The sequence below is a fragment of the Adiantum capillus-veneris genome, chromosome 15 (genome assembly GCF_014529385.1).
Source record: "Adiantum capillus-veneris isolate H3 chromosome 15, ASM1452938v2, whole genome shotgun sequence".
NCBI classification, from domain to species: domain Eukaryota; kingdom Viridiplantae; phylum Streptophyta; class Polypodiopsida; order Polypodiales; family Pteridaceae; genus Adiantum; species Adiantum capillus-veneris.
In genome coordinates this window covers 53760167-53778119 of record NC_140945.1, presented here as the reverse complement: position 1 = coordinate 53778119, position 17953 = coordinate 53760167, and the positions used below count along the sequence as shown (strand labels likewise).

The 17953-nt window shown below is 44.0% G+C and overlaps 1 pseudogene; it reads right to left on the bottom strand.

Annotated features, from left to right (window-relative positions):
- Positions 1 to 7778: 7778 nt before the first annotated feature.
- LOC147440675 (uncharacterized) lies at positions 7779 to 9423 on the bottom strand (annotated as a pseudogene).
- Positions 9424 to 17953: the final 8530 nt, after the last annotated feature.

The following is a 17953-nucleotide window of genomic DNA, read 5'->3' as shown; positions in this document are numbered from 1 at the left end:
TGAAAGGGCCAAGGATGAAGAAGCTGCAAACCTGCATGGGACTTTTCAGAGAAATCAGAAAGGCACAGAAATGTGTAGATTTATGCATACCAAAGCTGCCCTTCCAGAGGATGGTGAGGTCCATATGTGATGAAGCTACCTGGGGCACCAAAAGGTGGAAGGTGGTGGCATTAATGGCTCTACAGGAAGCAACAGAGGACTTCCTATTGGAGTACTTCAGTGACATGACCATTGTTGCAACCCATGCTCACAGGGTTACTATAATGGACAAAGATAGTGAGACACTGAAAAGAATAAGGTGGAGGTATGACAAACTACTGGTCCCCAATGTCTGCAAGGATAAGAAAATGAGGGAAATTTTGTTATACCCCCCGGAGCTAGTGCCACAACTCACAGTTGTAGATGTCACACATGATGTGAATACAAGGGCAAGGGCAGAGACTATTGCTCGCCAAACAGAGGACATGAGGGAAGCAGAGCTTAAGGAGAAAGCAAAAGTAGTAGTGGAGTCCCAGAGGCAAACAGAGTGCAATGTGACCCTGTCCATAGAGGCAAGCAATCAAGAAACTCTACTTTCAATGAAGGATGGTTTGCTTGCAGAGATACCATTTGTAGATGAAGCCATAAAGCTAGCTCTGGAAAAAGTGGACATTAATTTATTGCAGAATCCAGATGCTCAGATTTCAGACACAATTATCTATGCTTGTCTTAAGTAAGTGTTACTATCTTGCTAGCTTTGAAAACTTAGATAATAGGTTTGCTAACTCAGGTAGAGTCTCTGCAGCCTGATCAAAAGTCAACTCCCACTGCACACTCACACAGAGGTGTTTCTTCTTGATCCACAAATGTCAGTGATTATTAGACAAAAGAACAGTCCATCTGGGACCTTTGAGAGTTGGTTTCTCCATTGTGCTATGCTGGAAGTTACTGTGATCATCTTTCCATATGAGAACAACCATCACTGGAGTCTCATATGCCTTGATGTTGACCAACCAGCAGTGTGGGTGTTCAATTCAATAAAAGGAACCCACCCTGAAATTAGGCTGTAAGTGTTTTGTATCAGAAAGTGTTTCTTATAGATATCCATGTAAATTTGAAGCCTCATGCTAACATCTTGACATTGCTTTGTGCAGTTGTATAAAGAGGTTGTTTCTTGCCTATGGCAAGCTATGTAGAAGGTATGAACTATACAAGGCCCCAATCAAAGAAGTACCTGTCCCAAATCAAACCGATGGAAATTCTTGCGGCTGGAGATATCTTCTCCATGCAGAATGTGTCCTGCAAAGCTACTTTGCATTAAAACCTTTCATGACTAAGGTACCCATTTGGCAATGCATTCAGTTAGTTTTGGTTTAGTCTATAAAAGAATTCTCACCATGTGGTCTTTCAATTTTGCAGAGTGCTTTAAAAAACTACACATGATTATTTGCAAAGATACCGGGTAAGTTTAATACAACACCTGCTTACTATGTCTAGCCCTAGAGAGCTTGAAGATAGCGGCTTGGATGAGCGCACTATTGATCTTACAAAACATGACGTACCACCACGACAAACCCCTACATCCGATACAGTGGAATCACAACGGGCCGAGGGGGTCATATCAGCAGAAGATGAAAGAGCCGAGGATGAGGAAAGGTCAAATGAGCATATGGAAGGTGCTAAGGTACAACCGGAGGAGACAATGAAAGAGCCAAGTCAGCCAGTGGAGGAGCCAAAAGAGCCTATGGCTGAAACCCAAGATGAGGAAAGCAGGCATATAGATGAGCAAAAGGATATGGATGAGGAAAGCAGGCCTAGGGATGAGCAAAATGATATGGATCAGGCAAGGATGTATGAGGCAAGCCGATCAACCGAGGGAGACGAAAAGACCTTGGAGGAAACCTTGAATGAGGCAGAAAGAGCCATGGGGGAGACCCCTGATGAAGATGTGAATGATGACTATGAAGATAAAGCGGAGGAGAGCAACAACGACATGAACACTACAGAGACCCAGTATGGACCCTTGCTACCTGTAGATACGGTTGTTCCGGTAATGTCTATTCAAGTATGGCAAAATATGTTCAGCTTCTAACTACTTATATGTACTTGTCAACTTTTACAGAGGTTGATTATCTTGGACGTCAATGGATTGCTGCTGATGCGGGTGCCTCTCGGTGACAGAGGACCCTTTGAGGATTTGCAAACGTTTCGGATGGGAACTTGTCGAGTCGTGGTTCGTCCAGGAACCAAGGAATTTATTCAATTTCTTCTTCCGCGCTTCAGAGTTGCCATATGGTCTTCAATGCAAAGGCAAAACTTGTCGCCACTAGTTGCAATAGTTTGCAGTGTATGCCACGCTCACACGTCAGATTTTACCTTTTTGTATGATCAAAGAAAATGCGTTACCGTTGAGGGCCACTACCACCCTAAAAAACCACACTTACCTCTTTTGTACAAACCGTTTAGCCAAATCGGTGTACCCTTTGATGCAACTAATACACTACTAATTGATGATACTCCTGAAAAGGGAGAACTAAATCCGCCGAGAACAACTGTCTCACCACCTTCTTTCAAGGGGCATTCCTTCGATTTTTACCTTGAAGACATTCTGATTCCATACTTACAGAAATTGTATCTTAGTCCATTGTTCACGGACGAGTTTGTACTTTCTAATTAATTAAGATGATTCTTCTATCATGTCTTTGTCTTGTCTAACATATATATATATATATATATATATATATATATATATATAGAGAGAGAGAGAGAGAGAGAGAGAGAGATTTGACGTGGTAAAGAAATGTATTTCAAGCACACTTTTTCACAGGGCACAATTGAAAAATGAGCTCAATAAACTTCATGTCTTAAAAGTCATTTGTATACACTTGGGTTCACAAGAATATCTGTTACATTGACACTACTTCAACCCGACCATCCAACTCTTTGCACAAAATATCTTTTTCCCTTCGCCGCATCACCTTACGGCCAGCTAGAAAAAAGAAAAAATCTGATAGATCCTTGTCCATTGACTCTTCAATGATGTCATTTCGCAAATGCTGAAGACTGCATAGCTCCCTTATTGTAACCACCAATAGTAGGCCATGCTCTTTATCAATCACTTCCACATCCACAGTAGGATTATCTTCCAAACCTGCAGAAACCTGGTCCATAGGAATGTACTTACCGTTTAGCATTTGTGATCGCATATACCAAAACGAGAGTAACAGTGATTGGCTTGCAATCATGTACTTGACAACTAGAGTATCAAGCGCGACCTCGCACCGTAAACCAATCTCTTCCTTTGCATACCATCCTTTGTCAAGAAGTTTGTCACAGGATGACTGCTGAAATGACTTGCACATAAACATAGTTTTTGTAACTCGGATGTTGTAGCTATGAAACAGCTCTATGAAGAGTGCAACAGGACAGAAGTTTGCAATTCTAACCAGTTTGGTAGGAATAGAGCTACGTAGAGACCTTTGTATATCCTTGTAGAGCTTACTTCGCATTGCCTCCACCATTGTTTCCTCGGGAACTGGCCAGTCCACAGTGTTCCAATCGGTTGGTAGAGGCACTTTCACCAACATGCCATTCTTATTCCCTGAGCTGAGTTGGTAAAAGTGGTCATAAAAAAAGATTCCCTCATCAGCCAGTCTTTTGCTGCTCCTCTCTGAGTACTGTAGAGAACCAATGTGGGCATGAACAACATGGAAGAGGCCTATTATGCACTCCACAGGCTCCCATTGCTCATAAGAAGAGGGATAAACATCTGCAATATATATAAGAAGAGTTAAACTAAGAGTATCAATAAGTACAAATGACAAATCTAATGTAATTGAGCTGTGAAGAATGGAGACATTACTCATAACAAGCGGGAGAAACATTGCAAAATATATAAGAAAAGTTATAATGAGAGTATCAGTAAGTTCACATGTCAAGAGTACTTACAATTGCAACGTGGTTGATGTATATCTGATACATTTCCACCGTTTGCTATCACCTCAGGATGGGTAAACACATGCTGAACAAGAACTTCCTTTACAGATCTTTTGCCGATTTCAACTTTGAAATCCAACACTCTGGCCTTCCATGCTGAGCAGTAAACATTGATACCACTAGACCTCTTGGGTCTTCTTGGTTGCATGAGGACCCATGAACCTTTGTTTATCCTTTGTCCAACCCATTGGTTCTCTGCACTTATTGAAGCTGGTATTGTAATTGAGGATATGCTACTACTTGGCCTTCTAGGCAAAGTGCAGTTGTTGGTTGTTGGTGTGAGAGACAGTAAACACCTGGAGCCTCTTGGGCGAGCAGACGTGGACGCCATAGCTCTCAGAGAAAAGCTTTAGTGGAGGGAGATTCACTTTGAAAGCATTCTAATGGAGGGAAAGTGTTTTAGAATTCCAATATCTTGTGCGGGCTTAATGGTCACTCTCCAGTACATTAATGATCATAAGAGAATATCAGAAGTGGGACCACATGCAAGCACCTAAAAGCTCGGTAAAAGGAAGGAAATTACTATGCTACAATCCTAGATTCGTGAAAGTTCTTTGCTATTTTCCTATTTTTTGAGTCTTTCCACGTACTTTCCTACGTAACGTAGCCTTCATGCTCATTGGACGCGCTCTATTTTTCTCTCTCTTCATATGGCCCTCCAAATGACCTCTGAAATTTCCTAATGCATGTAGCGGTGCTTTACTAACAAATGAGAGCCATGGCGTGTTTCTTGGCATGCCCCTCATTGGGTAGGCATGGTAGCCATGGTGTCATCAAGAGAAACATGAGCTAGACTTGGAAAGATAAAGCTATCACGTGTGGGCTTAAATTGCACTAAGACCCCTTGGGAAACAACATATGGAGGATCTATCAAACTTACCGAGGGAGTGTTCATTTGCGATGAGGTTGGTTATTTAGCCTTCCATGTATCCAAGAATCTCATGAGACCCGTTGAAGGCATGTGGATACCCTTGTTTTGTCTATGTAGCTCAATAACCCTATGGATGACCTCACAAACTCTTTGTTGTTGATCCTCTACACTCGTAGCACCCGTTGTGGATTGTAGGACATTTAACGAATACAGGTGATAGGTGCGACATGTATATAGGTCGGTTAGAGTTTCCGTTTGTAGTTCGTAGTCCCAATCCTCATTTAGGAACGCTCCATCTAGGATTGAGGTGCTAGGGGTGTCCTTTGAACTACATGCAACATGGCTCTCTATGGGTTGATCCTTAGTGGTCGCTAATTCAAGAGCACTCGATTGCTCTCTTAGCAAGGATATTGACATAGAGGCTTTCGCTTTTAACTCTCATCGTTGTTTCGCCTTGCATAAGGTCTCCATTTCCTTTTCCCTAGCCGCAATGATATATTGCTCAACCTCTTGCACTTCGGTAAGTCTTCTACCAGCAGGTAATATAACTTCGGAGGGAAATAGCTCTGAAGAGTCAGAAGATGCAGTGAATGGAGTATTCACGTGCACACTCTCTAGGAGCATGGGATTTACATTGGTCAAAAATGGCGAATTTACCTCCTTACCCCCCTCATTTACATCGCTAGCTCCATGTTCGGAGCGAGTGATTGTACTAAAGGTTTCCTTCAAGCGGCTAAGCACGCTCAGCTGGGACCGTGGGACCAAGGACCCATGGCATGCATGTCTTGGCTTGAGCTATCAGGATTAGGCATTGGGTAACCCTCCATAACGTCGTAGTCACAGGAAGAGTCACAAACCACTATGTTTGGGTTTTGGGTTGTACTACTTTGGGTTTCCGTCGAGGGCCCGAAACCTAAGGTAGGTGGGTATTGAGAACTCGCGTAAGTCGAAGCAACATAGAGTGCTATTCGAGCTTAATGCAAAGCATTTCTTCGATAGCGACGCCAAAAATGTGCATATCTGTCGCACGTGTCAAAGCAACGGACTTGCCGCACACTGTGTACGAGCAACAAATGGCTGCAAGCACACAACCAAACTAATGTAGCAAGTTCAAGAGAGCAAGGGTATGTCACTCACCGCTCTATGCTAGCCTTCGCGGAGGATTCATCGCCACAAAAAAGGAGAAGCTACCATCATGTCGTGCTCAACCGCTGCCATGCCGTCGTCGCAATGCTCTCTCTCTCTCTCTCTCTCTCTCTCTCTCTCTCTCTCTCTCGCATACACACACAAAGAGATGAAGAAGAAAATAGAAATGGAGCAAGAGCACTCTTCAATTGCACAAATGAGAGAATGAATGATTTTTAGGTTTAAGTGACTTTTATATGAGCTTACCCATTCACACTTGGGCGCCCATGCTTAGCGAACTAACCCTTAAATGTTTCAATTAGAGTGCGCCTCTCATCGACGATCACTCTTTACTCTTTTTTTATTCAACTGACAAGCCCGACCCATGACTACTAGAAGTGGACGTCGGTGGTTAACAATGGCATAGGCACTTTATAGAGAACATAAGTTCTCAAACCTTCTACTTCTAGTAGACAGGGATTTGGCCAAGTGTCGTGTCTTCCACCTAATGCATGCTAGTGTGAGGTAGTCCATGGCATAATCAATCTTTGTGTGGGCAAAGATTTTTGGCATAAGTCATTTCATGTGCAACCAAGAGGCTTGTACAAGTTTCTCTCTGTGTATTGGGCTCTACTACCTCTATACAATGCCTATCATGTGTGTCCACACTACCAACACAGGAGATACATTGCACGATAGTCGTGTAATGAATCTAGTCATTTGCCTTGAAGTCAAGCAATGTCCTCTTCATAACTCCACAAAAGGGGTGAACGTGCATATAGAGGTTGGGAGTCCTTGGGCTTGTAACAATATGCAACAAAGAGGAGGGATGTCCTATACAGCACAATAATATTAACAGGCTTTCCTCTTCCTTGCAATACATGGCCATAATACTAAATGAACAATTTTTGTCCAAAACTTTCACATTAGCGAGTTATTCAATGGCAACTGCCTTATCCATGAATTCTCAGGAGGTACTCCTCGCATCCATCGGCGATGTGGCCCTACGCCAACAATGCATCTCATCTATTGTGCAAGGGGGAGAGGTTGATGCAGTATGAACATAAGGTACCGGCCACAATGAAACACCCTGGGCAACTTCTGTGTAATCTCAGATCATCTCAACTCAAAAAACTACCTGTACACTTGATAAGCGCATTATTTATGGTGCTTTGTATGCAATCAGCCATACAACTAGTTCTTGTAGGTTTATCCTCATCATTCCTTATGAGAACCATCAGGTATTACATTCAATTAGCCATTATTTTAGCTGAATTATGCTACCACAAGCCTAAACATACCGGCTTCACATCGCACTAGTTAGAAAAATGTGCTTTTCTTAAACGAAAGTTGTTCAACACCAAAGAAGATGCTCCTCTTCACACGACCATCGAAGTGCTAAATACTGCATCTCTATCTAATCTAAGAAGTTTAATTGCATATATTCATAGCTTGCTGGTTCCGCAATAAATGCATTCGATGAGAGTACATTCGACTACTTTCTACTATACCACACACACCATGGCAATGAGACTCAAAAAATTTACTCAGTTGCTTACAAAATATCATCTATCTTGAAACATGAACAAGATGCTAGTGCCCATTCAGAAGATGCGGATGGACAAGCTTAACAACATGTCTTCCCTTAAAGAGTACAAGGAGAGCCAAACACCAAGCACAGAGCACCATCCACATGCTGTACAAGGCATTTCGAGCAGGGAAAGCACTTGCATTCCAGACAGCATGTAAATACATATAATATAATAGAAACTATCAAACTAAGCACCTCACCTTAACACAAGGCCTGTTAATGAACAAATTCTTATAACAAACAGACTAGACTTGGAGAAACTAATACAAGCAACTTGCAAGAGGTATGATACGGAGCTTTGCACAAGCTGTGCACAACACACACCTTTCTACATATGATAGGAGGGGATAATTTTATCCCTGTTCCTCCTCCTCCCCCTCAAGAAAGGACAGACGCGTACTTAGTCTTGGCCTGTGCACCAAGATATGCAACCAAAATCGGTCGAGCCAGGGAGTAATACCACAAACTTTGGGTGATGTCATACACAAGAGGCGGCCTGAATGTCCCCTGCAGAAATGAATTTTCAAATGCCATGCAGAAAATGCCTCCCTCTTCCCTGATCGTGGGAGCCCAATCTATGCAAGTAAGCCGCTGCCAGAGACACTGGGGGGTTCTTGCCACTTCCACCCAGATACCAGGTTTGGAAGAAACAAGCTGCAGCTCCCACACAACAAATCCAAGAAAACTATCGTTTGGTTCCAGCGAGCGAGCTTGCAAAATTCTTGCTTTATACTTTAAAAAGGTCGGAGAATACCCAAACTCATCCCCAGATTCTCTTCTTGGCACCAACACTTGCTCCACAAATCATCCGCGGCATGGTATACAAGCAGAGTTCCTTCAGATGCTACAAAAAAGAAGTAACCAAGAGGCACCTTAGAATCGGCCACTGCCGATTCAATGTCGCACGCAACCGTCCAAGAGCCTCTCCTGGAGTCAAAAATCTCAAAATATGGACTGTCAGTGCCCCTCACAACTGCTTCCTGATGTGTGAGCATGACATAATACCGGCCTGGGTCCTGCTCATCAACTGACATGTACATCTGGCAGCCGACAGAATGAGAGCAGCGAGGGTCAGTGCAGAGGTAGTGCACATTCAGGGGAGGGGGGAGCAGCCTCACAGAGCCCGTGAGACAATTGAAGACAGCAAGACAGCAACAAAGTAATCCTCTAATGCATCTGACTTAAGCACAAAGGCACACATAAGGCCCCCTGCACTGACTAGACGAGGCCGAGCCACACCCACATAAAATCGATGCTCAAATTGGGGCATGAGGCTACAGTGCCTTCCCCCACGCAAGGTGGATAGTTTACGATGGCTATGGCTGGGCAGAGGGCAGCGGAACATGGTCTGGTCTAGGCTGCTAAAGCCTTTGAAGTTCCAACTTCGTCCTTCATGTGGAAGCGGTTGGGACATGATAAACCAATACTCTTCCTGCTGCTTGCATTCCATGATCGTGGTGGTGATGTCAGGCGCTGGCAGCATCGAATTCCAAAGCTTGCATACACATCGGAGTTGGAAAAGCTGACGTCCAGGGAGCCTGGGAAATATGAGATGGAAAGGCAAAAACACAGCATCATTGCTGGTGCTGCTACAGAAGGACACTTCACCGTTGTCTCTTTTGGGGTCCATGTGCCGTCCCAACAACTTGCACCTGGTCTCTTCTATGTCCCAATCCTGTTGTGCTTGAGGGATCCACTTGCCTGGATCTGCCTTTGCCCTCTTTATGCAATCAGCTGTCGTCAGAGGCCAACTCGTTTTTCACGCTTCGACCGTCGTCTTGAGTCTACAATACGAAAAGTCTGAACTTGCACTACGCCTCGTGCTTCTGCCTCCTGTGCCCCGACCGTGGCCGCCGCCCCCCCCCCCCCCCCCCCCCCCCCCCCCCCCCCCCCGTGTCACTTAAGGTCAAGGCAAAATGCCTGCACGGAGACGCGTTAGGCGGGATGGTTGAGGATTGCGAGCGGATGGGAAAGGGGTCGTGAGCTCGAGGCGGAAGTGGGACAGGCAGCGCGCATTTTTTTTCCAGCCAGCTGAGATTCAACGGTGGGATGCACTCGGGCCGTTGATCCCTCGAGTGCACCCCGTGTGCTTTATCGACGAGGGTGGCCCCCTACACAAGTTGGTATGGGCAGAAAAAAGTTCACGGTGATATTGTTAGTGAGGGGCTATTGACAAAAATCGTCATGCCTGGCATGCCTTGGTATCTATGCCAAATGTGGTGTACTTTGTATAGCACAAAAAGTGCTTGACAAGCTTCCATGCCATCTTTTGGAATACTATAATAGGACTTATTTTGTAAATTTTTTGACATATATTTTGTTTGGAGCAAAGTTTGTTCATTTTAAAGTTTTTTCACAGTGAAGGGTTTTATTTTTATCGTTTCCGTGAAGTTTCAAAATTTGACTCGGGACACCTCTTGGGAACCAGTTTTGAAGGTGCTAAGGTCAAAATTTGGAAAAGTTTTGTATGTAGGAAATGTAGTCCTTAATGTGAGAAAAAATATTGCTTCTTCAAATTTTTTCAGATTCCTTCATTTTGTGCTCGTTTCAGCCCGTAGATTAAGCAAAAAATGAGAAATTTCTGTTTTACGATGTTTTTGTAGAAATTGGCAACTTGCATGTAAATTTTCCGCCAAACCGAGCAGGCTATGGATTTTTTGCCTGACACGACTATCAAAGACCTCAACAAGACGGACAAATTCATATGAGACGACCCTAGGAAAATTGTGAACCGTTTGGGAGCTACGAGTCATTGAAAATGGCCAAGAATTTTAGGACTAACTCGCATGTGTGGGATGTCTTTTAGCAGCTCCTATGTGTTCATGTGCAAGACTCCTCTTTGCGAGCCTATTTTTGGGGCGCTTTGCTAAAGACTGGAGGAGAGGACGAAAATAGCCACTTTTCGTGAAGAAGACAGCCCCATATCAGAAAGAGGCTATTCGACTGTAATGGTGATTGTGAATGAGAGTGAGAGTGTGATTGAGAGAGAGAGTGAGTGTGATTGTGTCATAAAAGCTAATATCTAACCAACCCAAATGATTTTCTCATATTAAACTGATCATTTAATGTGGGAGAATAAACGAGACCAAGGGTTAGAATATAGACATGTGCTTATGGATCTATCTCGACACGGGGCCAAAGTTAAAGGGCCCAAATGAGAGATGGTCTGTCAGAGAGCAACGCTAGCTAATGGAGCTTGAAAGACCTTAGGGTTAGCTTCATTAAAGACCTCCAATGGTTAGTGTGAAAGTCCTTAGACCTTAGGTTAAGCTAGGTTCATGTTTTAAGTATTAATAATTAAGGTGTTTTCACATGCTTGATAGCTAAGGTCCTTGGCCCGGTTGGCCCTGTGCTTGAGGTGTCCAAGTCCAAGTCAAAGTTAAACCCTACAAAGAGGGGGGCGAGCCTACAAGCTAGGGACATGAGAGAGAGAGAGAGAGAGAACCCATGCTCATGCTAAGCCTATACATGTTGATTAAGGTGCTTGAGAAGCTTCCCCATGCTTGGAAGGTAAGAGCTTGAGGAGCTTCAGTCAAAGAGATGCCCTACAAAGGAGGTGGCGAGTCCCAAAGATAGGGGAAATTTCGACCAACCTCTCACTCACTCAAAGGGCACCCCTTCCTCAAGGGGCACAAGGACACATGTCAAGTTCTCCCTATGCTTAGCCACATGGGGTGCTTGAACCCTACTGGCTAGGCTAAAGAGGGGTCCATGAGCATTTAGTTATTTAATTAATTGTCTAAAGCATTTTCCAAGCCCTCTCTCTCAAAGGGGAAAGGGGGACACTTGTCCAAATGCTACCATGGTTGCTTGATATGAACTATGTATGTGGTTGGCTAGGATTGCAAGGGTCAATCAAATGCACGCTTTAGCTACAATGAGGGGTCGACCAAAGCAAGCTGAGGGTGTGCTTGGAGGGTATACGTTAGTAAATAGGGCGTAGCTTAGTAGATAATTGAGTAGATTACTTAATGGAGAGAGATAATTTTTACACACGAGATTATAGAGTAGAGAGAGAGAGAAATGAAATGAAATGAAATGATATATTAACGTCTTCAAAAGGCCAAAATGACCTATGAGACTATCAAATACAAAGTGGTGAATCTAATACAATGTCCGAAGTACAAGTACAAAAAGTACTGAAAGTAAAAATGAAAACTGAAAATGAAGTGTGAAATGTGAAATCTGAAAATGTAGAATAGGCCCTCAATGACAATCTGGGTGTCGTGCTAGAATGCCTCTGATCCTCTGCTGGAGTTTCCGTCAATGTAGTGTGCTCCTGTGTCTCGGTCGTGGTCGTCTCGATCTCCCGAGATCAGTCTCCATGTCAAAGAGGGTGCCTCTCGTATGAATGCGGGTACAACCCTGTGCTGGTGGTTACAAATGATATACGTGGTTCACCCAATGTGGGCTACGTCCACGGGAAAGCAGCCACTCAATGGCTCTAGTACTTCAAAACAAGAAGTAGGTTACATAGGGATTAGACCCTTTTGGAGCTCCTGCCTTGCTTCACTCTCACCACCTCACACCCACTTTGTTGCATCAACTTCACACTATGAAATGTGTGCAGAAATGGCCTCCTTTTATCGGCCAAAAGAGCTGCCCTCTCTCATGAGAGCCAACCATGTGTGGCCGTCCTTGTGTAGATAAGTCCAAATCGGACCCTCCAATCCGCCCATGTGTGGCCTTCCTTGAGAAAACAAGTTCTCCTTTGAAATCGGCACACCGGCCATCGGGCAACCGGCCAAACGACCGGCCGTTTTCCAACCACTTTCCGCCGCCGTCCAGCCATAATATTCCGGTGAAAAGGAATATGCTCGAGACTAGCCGTGAAAATTTTGGTTTCCGACGAGTGATTTTGTTTCCCAACGAATGATTTTTCTTCTCGCACAATGGCTTCTCCTCATAATGGGGGCCTTACAAATGTGCGTTTTCAATACAGGAAATTACAAGGGGTAATCATTGGGAAGCCATATGTGCAACCCGAATAGGACGAAAACGAGCAGATACTCGTTCCAGAACAGAAATTGGCACAGAAAGAAAGAAAGAAGGTAAAGCGAACTCACGGTTCTTGGTTAAATTCAAGACCTACTTCGCAATGGATGCGAAGCGAATGGAGGAGGAAGACCTAGCAAATATTCCTCGAAACTTTACCTTGAAGCTTTTGGTTTAGCATAGTCTATTCCAAATGGAACCCAGAATTCAGCTTGGCCTGAGATCTGGTGCAGTGGGATGCACAAGAGGGGAGTTATTCCGCTCCTTTGTCAACAGATGCCTCGATTTTTGAAGACTAGAGTCACTGATGTCTCTTTGAGCTTCATTGATATTGAGAGCTGACAGTATTCTGCTAGATGTCTCTTTGAGCTTCAGGGATACTGAGAGTTGGTTAGTCAATCCGACATCGATGAGGTCCCGATTAGATCTAGATGCGATTGCTAGCTACATTGCCGATAAATCATGGTCTAAGATCCGAATGAATGTTGAATGTCATGTGATGTCCTCTGATGTCTAGTGATGTCCTGTGATGTCGTGTGATGTGACTGTCGATTGGTACATGTGCTAGATGTGTGTTCCTCGTACATAGGTACTAACAGTAAGTATCTGCTAAGACAGTTTATGGCCTCTGTCTATTATCAGGCGTAATCGAGGGCGATTACAATGCTTTCAAGAGGGTTGTATGTCACAAAGTGATGACGCGACTGCCCGAAACCCTAATTCTATTGAAACCCTAACCCTAAAATCAAAAACGCTAATTTTGTTGAAACCCTAACCCTAAAATCAAAAACCCTAATTTTGCCCTAACCCTGATTTGCTGACGTGGCAGGTTGACACGTGGCTTGTTGTATGGACATCAGTGTGATTTACGGAAAGCTGGACAGCTTTTTGGCATTGCTTTTTCTACGCAAATTGTTGAGAAAGAGAGAGAGAGAGAGAGAGAGAGAACCCTCTTTGCTTTGTTTTAGCAAGAGAGAGAGAAAGAGAAAGCCTCTCTGCTTTATTTATTAAAGCTTTTACTTGAAGCTTTTGGGCTCTGCTTTTAGCAACCCTTGTAGCTTTAAATAAGTGAGCAGGCCTCTCACAACTCACAGCATCTGGACGCAGAGTCTAAGTGTGAGCGCCTACCCACACTCTTGTACTTTGAACACAGATTAATATAAAAAGAAATACCGAAAGGGGCGCCAGTCTTTGGGGCCAATATCTGTAAGCACGGAACTCCGTAGGGCCAATGTCGAATAAATTGTGAACTGTGAAATGTTTTGAAGTGGTTATTTGGTGCTGTCATGGTAGAGTCTTGACTTGGAGTGTCCAAGTCTATTACAAAGAACTTCTTGAAGAGGCAGAAAACAAGCATATTCCTTGGAGATGACCTCACTCTCACATAGCAAGGGAGAAGGGAAAGACGGCCTTCTACAGAGATGGTCAGGTGGTGATCGTCGAGCGGCGCTCCACATGACGGTGTGAGACCTATGGGACCACACTCAAAGTTGCCACCTGGAATTGTAATGGATCTATGCACCTTGATGTGTGTACTTTGAGGATAATTTTACAGGAAGAGACATCCTCTTCTACTCTGAGACACATCAGGCCCCTAGGCAGTCTATGCCTCACAATAGTGGATATAGATGGGAGACAGCTTGTGGAAAGGAGACACTTTCAGAGCACAGAGGGCGGGGCTCAGGAGGAGTGGCTGAAACCGGCCCGTGGGGCGGTAGGCATTGGCTTTCACCCGAAATTCTTTACTTTAGACACACACACACAGAGCACTTTGCAAAGAGAACCTACGACGGGAATTAACACTTGAATACACACACGGCCCCTTTCGGTATTTCTTTATTCTTTAACAGAGGCAATATACCTGTGATCTCCTACGAGCTGCCCCGCACAATCCAAGCTGAGAAAAACCTGTTCTGGCCCGATTTCGGTAGCATAACTGTACTAGGACGCTTCACAGTCAATATCCCCACGCGCATGAACACACACAACTGTACATGAGTCAAATGAAGAGCCCTCTTGGGGGGCATCACATAACTGCACGTAGGGGGGAGAGAGAGCAGTGTGTAGTGTGTAGGGCATCACTCCTAGCACCACATTGTACATGGGAGGGAAAGAAAGCACTCCATAGCTCTTAACCTGTGACAAAAATCCAAATGAAGCCTCTCCCAGCTTAAAAATCAGCACCCTTTTTTCTGCATGAGGCAAGTTCCTGAAAAATTTCCACTTGGCGCATTTACAAGCTTTTGCCCGTTTCGGGGTTGCCGCCTAAAAATCTCCCGACTGGTCGCCCAGTTGACTTCGCGGCAGAGTTGTAAATTGTTCCCCTAGTCATACCGGAGGTAATGATGCGAACACATTTCGTGGCCCAAAATAGCAGTTCCCTAAATTTTAGGAAATGATTTCGTTGGGCTCCCTGTGGTCATCTGACCATCTATCCTCATTGGGACCGCATGCAAAAATGCAATGTGGCCCAACTATCGGATGTTTTCTGTTGGTAGTCCCACCTTAACTTTATGACTTTATTGAGTTCACTTCCTAGTATCCACCAACTTGCTAAGTGCGACGGGGGGACCTATATGATCTTGCTCTGAGCCTAGACATCCTCTTACTATACGAAATCCAGTGCCGACCACTTCCCGTCTGTGGGTGTGAAACTACCGTTCACATCGGCCATACAATGTTTGACCATTTGCTACTTCAAAAAGAGGGTCTCAAAAATAAAACAAAACCCATTGGAAAGAAACCAACAACTAAAGTTAGCAGTTGCCACGTCCTCGTGACATAGTTAACAGCTGCCACGTCCCCGTGACATACCCCCCTCTTGAAATCAGAAACGTCCTCGATTGCATACCATAAATACACGCCACTGATTATCTTGTGCTACTAACACTCTTTTATCATCGCATGTATCCGCAAGAAAGGTCGTAACACATAGATACAAATGACTTAATGAGACCTTCATACTTTTGTAATTTCCATCTATTACACTGAATTCATATGTACAGTTGATGTACTAGCTCTATCATTACCCCTCCTTTGCACATGTTGGGTTGGGGCATATGTAGGTTGTAACCCAAAGGCTTCAAGGTAAAGCTGCAATACATTTGGTGACTCTGATAGTTCATGCTCTTCCATCCACTTGGCATCCATAGGCAGATAGTTCTTGAACTTCACCAAATAGCGTCTTGCAACCTGTCCTTTAACTTTTATGTCCTTATGTGCCAAAACTTGCTCAGGCACTGGGATCTCATCAAGTTCCTCAACTTTTGGCTGATCCTCATCTGGCATATCTTCTGGCACATTACCCACGAAGGGTCTTAAAAGACTCACGTGAAACGCATTATGAATTTTCCACGCATCAGGCAATTTCAGCCTGTAAGCCACATCGCTGATCTTGTCAAGCACTTGAAAAGGCCCATAGTAACGCATACTGAGCTTAGGAAACAACCGTTCCTTGCCCTTCATTTTCTTTCGCCTTGCCTTTTCGAACCTTAATAGAACCCAATCACCAGGTGATAACAGCAATTCACAACGGTGACGATCAGCAGCCTTTTTCTGTTTTGATTGAGTCTTCTCCAAGGCAACTTTAATTTTCTTGTACATTTCATCCATGTTCTCAACATATCGATCTGCCTCAAAGATCTTGTCCTTTGTATGCAAAATGGGAGGAACTTTTTTTCCGCCTTCAACAATCTCAAAAGGTGCTTTGCCAGTAGAGGAATGCACTGTATTATTGTATGCATATTCAAGCATAGGCAAATATTGTTCCCACTTGCCCTTATTATCTGACACATAGCATTTCAGCAGATCTAAGACAATAGAATTAGCCTCTTCTGACTGTCCATCAGTTTGTGGATGAAACAAAAACGAGAACTTGAGCGTAGTGCCCATGTTCTCATACAATCCTCTCCAGAACAAACTGGTCATGCGAGGATCACGATCACTGATAATCGATTGTGGCATACCATGGTACTTAAATACATTGTACATGAACAAGCGTGCCATCTGATCAGATTTTATCTTCTTCCTGACAGGGATAAAATGGGCCTGCTTGTTGAACCTGCAGATAATGGTCCATATACCATCATTCCCTGTTGGCGTTCTTGGAAGATCAAAGATAAAGTCCATAGCAACGCTTTCCCATGGCTTATCCGGAATCAGCAGTGGTTGTTACAACCCTGGTGCCTTTTTGCTTGTCAAACTTGACCTTTTGGCAAACTATGCATGTTCGCACAAAGGCATCTACATCTCTCCTCAAGGTAGGCCAATAGAAGAATGCCATCTACCGCTTTAACTGTCGCATCAATGCCACGATGCCCTGCATACGGTGGGACATGACTCTCTTCCATGACCTTATGTCGCAGTGGCCTAGTGACACAAAGTCTGCCATGCATCATCATAAAACCATCTCTGAGGAGGTAGTGCTCGTGATGTTGCCCCTCTTGTAACTGTTCAAAGATCCTTGCAAAATCTTCATCAGCAGTATACTGTTCCTTCATGTCATTTAGCTCATGATGATAAGGAATTGACACAGCTGAAATTTGTGGCTTTCTTGATAACGCATCAGCCACAACATTCTTCTTGATAACGCATCAGCCACAACATTCTTCTTGCCTTCCACATGCATAATCTGCAAGTGGAACATGGAAAGAATGTTTGCCCATCGCATATGCTTTTCGAATAACTTTGACTGTGTCAAGAAGTATCGCAAGGTCTGATGATCTGTTTGGACAACAAAATCAGCACCTAAGAGGTAGTGCTTCCAGCTAGAAAGCGCATGAATCACGGCCAACAGCTCTTTCTCATAGACTTTCATAGTCCTCTCTGGCCCTTGCAAAATTCGGCTTTCATAAGCTACTACCCGTCCATCTTGCATTAGCACTGCTCCGATGCTACTGCCACACGCGTCACTATTACTGGATCTGAAGTCAACTTTTCCTTTAAGAGACTAAAAGCTGAAATCTCTTTTTGGGTCCATCTGAAAGTGACCTCTTTCTTTTGCAAAGCGTGAAGAGGCGATGCTATCTCTGCAAAATTTCTGATAAACCTTCTATAGTAGGAACATAATCCCAAGAAGCTTTTGACATCGTGCACAGTCTTCAAGTCTGGCCATGTCTTAATAGCTTCCACCTATGCGGGATCCATTCTAACACCATCCTTTGAGACTATGTGGTCAAGAAAGTGGATCTCTTCGAGGAAGAATTCACTTTTCTTAGGATTGACAAGTAACCTGTGACTGCGCAGCTCTTCGAACACAATGGTCAAATGACGCCTATGCTCCTCTTCATTCTTCGATTAGACTATCATGTCATCGAAGAACATTTCAACAAACTGTTGATTGTTAAGTATGGAGCCTGATTTACCCTTGTAATTTTCAGTGGTAAAAGTGCACATTT